Source organism: Phacochoerus africanus, chromosome 13 (genome assembly GCF_016906955.1).
Source record: "Phacochoerus africanus isolate WHEZ1 chromosome 13, ROS_Pafr_v1, whole genome shotgun sequence".
Classification (NCBI taxonomy): domain Eukaryota; kingdom Metazoa; phylum Chordata; class Mammalia; order Artiodactyla; family Suidae; genus Phacochoerus; species Phacochoerus africanus.
Genome location: NC_062556.1, coordinates 18,989,791 through 18,997,452, shown reverse-complemented (window position 1 = coordinate 18,997,452; position 7,662 = coordinate 18,989,791).

Genomic DNA, 7,662 nt, shown 5'->3' with positions numbered 1-7,662 from the left:
CTGAAGCCCGCGGGCACTGCGAGCATGTCCATCAGGACCTAAAGAGGCCACCCTGCTCCCCAGCCGCTCTCCTCTTTCTCTCCCCTTTCCTGTTTTCTGACGTCTCCTAAGCACCAGACGTTGCCTTTGGAACCTGAGTCTCCCGATCCTAGAGGAGTTAACTGAAGAAGCGGGTGAGAGACTCTGTGAGGACTGAATCTGGAGCTCAAAGACTGGAAGGCCAGACATAGCCGGATGGAGCTGCCCATGTGCTGGGCGCAGGACGGGCCCGAGCTCTGCGCCGTCTGGTTACATCACCCTCCCTGGCGTCCGCTTGACCTTGGCAGGAGTAAAGCGATGTCCCTAGCGCTCGTGGGACCCTGGCGAGACTCCTGCCCCTTCCTGCTCCCCCCACCCCAGCACTCAGCCTGTCAGGTAGAGTGGGGTGTTCTGCCCCGTCCCCCTTCTCACAGCCAGCGGAAGAGCCGGAATGGCCAGGTCCTTTGTTCTCAGCCTCTGTTCCCCATGTCTCTTTATGTCCCATTTCCGACTCCATCTCCTACTGTCCTGAAGGAAGCTTGGCTCTCCCAGCAGCCGTGGCTCCTCTGGAGCCCCCGGGGCAGGCAGAAGCTCTGTGCTTCCCGCTTCCCTCCTTACCCTGGAGTCTGCGTGGGGTCCTCTCACTGTCTTTCGGACACCAAGTCTCCCGTCTTTAGACCTTGACCTCACTGACTACCTGTCCCTTTTCCAGCCATGCCTCCCCTCCCAGGCTCTTCCTCCTCCTGATCCTTCTCTGCTGCAGCACCTTTCATGATTCTTGGTGATTTCAGCGTCTCTTCGGTGACACTTCCCGCCCTTGGAAGCCCCTTGGTCTCCCCCAGCTGCCCATTGCCCGGGATGGTAACTCAGGCTGGGTCATGAGCAGTAACTCAGTTAGTGCATAATCTCAAGACCAGTCATCCTAATGCTCCACCTCTGGTTTTTTCAGCTCACTTCCCAGAGTTCTTCAGCACGGAGGCTTCACACGCCATTTATTTGTCCTGATGACTTTTCGTCAGCCTTCCCCAGTTTCCTTGACACCCTTGCTCTGGCACAGTGTCAGTTCCAGGCAGCCCCTTGCACGCACCTGCAGTCCCCTGTCCCTCGCTGGCCCGGCCGGACCCCAGCCTTGGTTACAGCCGCCCCTGGGAGTTCAGCCACCTGCCTGTCACTGCCCGGCCTGCCTCTCCGTGAATGACCGCGCATCTTCCTTGATGACTGTTTTAGAGCTTCTCTCTTTTCCAGCGTCTTCACCGTCACGCTTAGTTGATAACTTCGCTTCTCAATAATTTTTTCTTGAGAAAATAGAAGCAGTTATGAAGCAGGAAAAGTCATAAGCTTTTCCCTTCGTATTGGCTCACCTGCCTGCAGCTGCCACCTTTTCTCCATACGCTGTGGCTGCCTTGTCCCCGTTTCGGGCTAAGGCCCTGGGCTCTGTCCCCTCTCATGGACTCCAGGACAGAGCTTTCGCCGCGCTGCCATCTCTCTCCCCAAATCGGCTTTTCACCGACTGGATCACTTCCATCAGCGTAGAGAAGCACCCCAAAATAAGAGATTAAACCAAGACAAAGGAATACATGATACCTAGCAAAAAAGGAATTTGACACAGGAGAAAGATGAAGAGAATTTCCAGGATGTTGGTGTGTAGCAGAAAAGCGAGATATTAATTGATTTGCACATGCTGGAGAGATTTATATTTTTTTGGACAATTTTGGGTGAACTAGTATAAAAACACAGGAAAATAGGCAAGTGAAAAGACAATACAGTTATTAAATGCTAGGGAAAAAGAAACTGTCATTTAAAAAGGAACTACAACCATAGCACACTACATGGCTCAGCTGTAAATAATATTTATATAGAGAATGATGTGAAATATTGTGATATGACTTTTTCAGGAAATTAGGGGGAGGATGTGTATGTGGGGGAGAGGGGTGAGAAATCTATGTCCCCATATTTTATCACAGAAAATGCATAATAACTAAAGCTAAAGAATGCCTAAATATCTGTATAAAAAATGTTATCTATCAATAGAAACTAAAGCCCAGAAGAAACAGTGAAAAAGATTGACAGGGGTTGCCTTTGGAGGGAAGTTGAGTGTGGAAAGATAGAGTGGGGTTTCTCTTTTCCTTTGAATGACTATAAACTGTCTGACTTTGTGAATATGTATTGCTGAAATAAAATAAAAACTAAGTTGAAATTAAATTTTAAAATTCAAATTAATTCTGCCTCAAAAAAAGCAAAAACAAAAAACAAGGCAGAAAAGAAAGGCCACAAGAAATGGAAATTGAACACTGAGAGAAGAAAGGAAAGCAGAAAAGGTCCACACTTGGATCTGGGCCCATGAGGAAAGCCTACCAGCCCTGCCCCGGAAAGGGAGCGCCCTTCTGGGGTGAGGGGAGCTGCTTTCTGGGATCAGGGGTGATTTGGGATGTCAGGATTTTTTAGTTGCAAGTTAACAGAAAACCCAACTCCAGGGGGCTTAAACAATCACTGTATCACATAACTGAACCACAGAAAAGGGAAGCTGGACTTCAGGCCCTATTCAACCCACACTTCTGTGAGCCTTCCTCTCTAGGTACTGGCTTGGTGGCATGACTCAATCATCTCATGGAAACAAACTGACTGCAAACAGCCTGAGTTTATGTGCTTCCTTACATGTATCCAGAAGAAACAGACTTGTATCTCCTGCCCAAGTCATCTAACAAAAGTAACTGGATTTCCTTTTAATCAGACCTACTCAGATGACCCACCAGTGCCTCATAAATCAAGGAAGATGGGGTTACTTTGACTGAGCAAGGACAATCAGAGTCTACACCTACAGCGGGAGTTGGGGGCAGGAGATCAAAGTGGTGGAGTAGGAGGATGCAGACTCACTTCCCCCAAGAAACATATCAGAAATACATCTGCATATGGAACGATTCTCACTGAAAACTAACTGGACACTGGCAGAAAGACTCCTGTACAACCCGGGCTGTAAGAAAGAACCACATGGAATCAGGTAGGAAAGGAAGAGAAACTACTGGGTCAGGACCTGAGGCCCTGGGAAAGGACTCCGAAGAGAAAGGAGGTTGTATGGGTGGAGACCCTCCCTGGGGAGTGAGAAGTGAGAGCCACATATTGGACACCCCTGCCCAGGGGTTGACATCAGGAAGAGGAGTCCCCATGGCTGGTTGCAGGGCTGGTGAGACAGAGGACTGCGAGAGGCCTGGACTCCACTTGTGAGGAGCACGTACACAACTGCTTACTCCCAAGACAGGATGGAGAGGGTGGCTGAAACTACATGAATGACTGGCCGGTTTCCTGAGATCATCCGGGGCACGTACCCCAGTCTTAATCTTAACCAAGCAAGGGCTCCGGCCCCGCTTGCTTCACGAAGCAGCTGCACACTGGGCCAAAGCCTGCTTGGCCCAGGAGAAAGCTCGGCTGTGAGATACAAAGGCAGCTCAAAAAAACAGTATGGAGGTACCTCAGAAAACTAAATACAGTGGATGGACCTAGAAATTATCATGCTAAGTGAAGTCAGCAATATAGTGAGACACCAACATCAAATGCTTTCACTGACATGTGGAATCTGAAAAAAGGACAGAATGCACTTCTTTGCAGAACAGATACTGACTCACAGACTTTGAAAAACTTATGGTTTCCAAAGGAGACAGTTTGGGGGGTGGGGGGATGCGCTGGGTTTGTGGGATGGAAATCCTATAAAACTGGATTGTCATGACCATTGTACAACTATAAATGTAATAAATTCATTGAGTAATAAAGTTATGTTAAAAAAAAAAATTAAGGAGTTCCCATCGTGGCGCAGTGGTTGACGAATCCGACTAGGAACCATGAGGTTGCGGGTTCGGTCCCTGCCCTTGCTCAGTGGGTTAACGGTCCGGCGTTGCCGTGAGCTGTGGTGTAAGTTGCAGACGCGGCTTGGATCCTGCATTGCTGTGGCTCTGGCGTAGGCTGGTGGCCACAGCTCCGATTAGACCCCTAGCCTGGGAACCTCCATATGCTGCGGGAGCGGCCCAAGAAATAGCAAAAAGACAAAAAAAAAAATTAAATACAGAACTACCATATGATCCAGCAATCCCACTCCTGGGCATTTATCTGGACAAAACTTTCATTCAAAAAGATATATGCAGGAGTTCCCGTTGTGGCGCAGTGGTTAACGAATCTGACTAGGAACCATGAGGTTGCAGGTTCGATCCCTGGCCTTGCTCAGTGGGTTAAAGGATCCGGCATTGCCGTGAGCTGTGGTATAGGTTGTAGATGCGGCTCGGATCCTACGTTGCTGTGGCTCTGTTGTAGGCTGGTGGCTACAGCTCCAATTCGACCCCTAGCCTGGGAACCTCCCCATGCCGTGGGAGTGGCCCTAGATAGAGCAAAACAAAACAAAACAAAACAAAACAAAAACAAAAACAAACAAACAAAAAAACCCAAAAGGATATATGCAATGGAGTTCCCGTCATGGTGCAGTGGTTAACAAATCCGACTAGGAACCATCAGGTTGCTGGTTCGATCCCTGGCCTTGCTCGGTAGGTTGAGGATTTGGCGTTGCCGTGAGCTGTGATGTAGGTTACAGAGGCGCCTTGGATCCCTCATTGCTGTGGGTCTGTTGTAGGCTGGTGGCTACAGCTTGGATTAGACCCCTGGACTGGGAACCTCCATATGCTGCAGGAGCAGCCCTAGAAAAGGCAAAAAGACAAAAAAAAAAAAGATATATGCACCCCTGTGTTCACTGCAGCACTATTCACAATAGCCAAGACATGGAAACAGCCTAAATGTCCACTGACAGATGAATGGATTAAGGTGTGGTATATATACACAATGGAATACTATTCAGCTATAAAAAAGAACAAAATAATGCCATTTGCAGCAACATGGATGGAACCCAAACTTAAGTGAATTAAGTCAGAAAGAGAAAGACAAATACTATGTGATTTCTTTCACTTATATGTGGAATCTAAAATATGGCATAAATGAACCTATCTACAGAACAGAAACAGACTCATAAACATGGAGAACAGACTTGTGGTTGCCAAGGGGGAGGGGATGGAGTGGGATGGACTGGGAGTTTGGGGTTAATAGATACAAACTATTACATTTAGGCTGGATAAATAATCAACAAACCTCTAAATACTCTCAGACTACTTATATAACTAATAAATTAAAATGTATAAAGTTTAATAAAGTAAAATTCCCCAAATTTCCCAGTACACTGCAACCCTAAACCAATACTTCTAAATGTTTAAATTCAGAAATACACTGTAAGTTTTTAACATCTTAAGAGACAATACTTAGATCATTATAATGATGACAAAATCAGAACATTAAACAAGTAGCAAGATTGTTAATATCATGAAAAAACCCTCCTCGAAAATAATAATAAAGAATGTATATATATTTATGACTGAGTCACTATGCCATACAGCAGAAATTGGCACAACATTGTAAATCAAAGATAGTTTAATTTAAAAAACCCTCCTCACTTAAAAATATCAGACTCCCAAAATGCTTTCACAGTTATTATGTACATAAACATTATTATCGAGAAAAATTTCCCATATGGGATATATATACATACCTACCCTTATATCCTTCCCAGCACAACACGTTATGCATGAACAATGCCAACCACTATTGATTCAATTGCGTTTTATATTTAGAACTTCCCCCGAAGCTCCCGTAGTCTCCAGCTTGCAGGTGAAGAAAGACAGGCGTAAGCAAGTTAAGGGATCTTGGATTCCAAACCTCCCTTGCACAACCTCCTGCAACAAAACTGCTCTTCCTGGAAGTCAGAGGGAGCCCTTCTCTGCAACCTGATGGTGAAGGAGAGCATTGGCAGGCCTGCGAGAGGGCCGGTGATGCCTAACAGACACTACTCATTGGAATGTGTATTAGTCAGCTCAGGCTGCCACAACAAAATTCCACAGATGAGGTGGCTTAAACTGCAGACATTTATTTTCTTTCCGTTCTGGAGGCTAGAGGTCCAAGATCAGGGTGCCATCAGGGTTGGTTCCTGGTGTCAAAACTACATTCCCAGGAGGCAGGGATGGTCAAGGTGTTTATCTGGGATCAAAGAATTGTATTTCTGGCCACACACGGATTTTAGTAGCGACCCAAATGGTGTCCCATGAGGTAGGGAAAGTCGGGGAAGGGGGTCAAAGACAAAAGGAAATGGTTGCATAAGTTGTTTACAAAGAATTCTGATTGGTGTTGGCGGCAGAAAGCTAGCCTTGTCTACCCGTGATTTGGTTGCTAAGGCTGTCACTAGGCAGAAGCCCATTACTGGAGCAAGTTGCAGGTGTTCTTTGCAGAGTTTTTGGAATATTTGCGGCTTGGCCCAGGTCAAGTTCACAGTTCCACTGAGTGAGGTAATGTCCTCCCAGCTCTATTTTATTTTTAAAAATATTTAGTTAATTTATTTATTTATCTTGCTTTTTAGGGCCGCACCCTTGGCACATGGAAGTTCCCATGCTAGGGGTCCAATCGGAGCCAGAACTACCCGCCTACATCGCAGCCACAGCAACGTGGGATCCAAGCTGCGCCTGTGACCCATACCACAACCCATGGCAAGGCTGGATCCTTAACCCATTGAGCAAGGCCAGGGATGGAACCCGAGCCGCCACGGATACCAGTCAGGTTTGTTACCACCGAGACACATAAGGGGAACTCCGCAGCTCCATTTTAAAACCCCTTGACGTAAGTGACTCCATTTCATCTTTTGCACTGGTGAGACCTTCTCACTGACTTGTAGTCGACTTCACAGGGGTTTCTCACTGTGCCCTCAAGTGGCCTTTTGTCTGTCTGCACAGAGAGAGGGAGAGGGAGAGGGCGGGAAAGGGGAAGAAGAGGAGAGAGAACCAGCTTGGGTGTCCTTCCTCGTCGTACAAGGACACCAGCTGTCTCGGATTAGGGCCCCACCTTTATGATTTTAATTTCCTCCGTAAAGATCCTACTTCTAAATACAGTCACATTGGAGGTTAGGGCTTCAACATATACATTTGGGGGTGACACGGTTCAGTCCACAGTAGAATGCGACAACACACCTGAGGCAGAGCCCCTGAAGGCAACATGACCCTCCTCAGCCCAGTGATTCCGGCTCCTCTGGATGGCAGATTCCACTCCCCGCCTGGGTTGTCTGAACTCAGAACTCGGGCTATGCCTCTGCGGAGGATGAGGGCGGCCTTGGGAAGCTTTGTTCTTTGTATCCTTGATCTTGCGCATCACCTTCGCTCTGGTTTTTGGTTGGTTTGCAAGTAAACTGCAGGCAAGAAAATGCCCAGCGAGCCCAGAGCATCGTCTTTGTTGAGTCTTCAAAACCAGTGTCTCTCTTGTGACCACCCTGGAAGAGGCAGCGTGATGCAGGGTAAAGAATCCCGACAGCTCACCATGGCTCCCAAGCCCCCTTGTGACGGGGCTCTGGCTCGCCCGCCTCCACTCCCCACCTGGTCCCTCCTCTCTTACTTCCTCCAGCAGTGCCGGCCTCCTGCCTCCACTGGAGGCCAGTGAGCACGCTCCCAGGGCAGGGACTTTGCCGCGGCTGTTTCCTCCGCCCAGATGCTCTCCATCAGGTGTTCACTCGGACCATTCTCTTATTTCACTTATTACTTTACTTTTAAATGGCCCCCACCCCGCCCCGAAAAGCTCTTC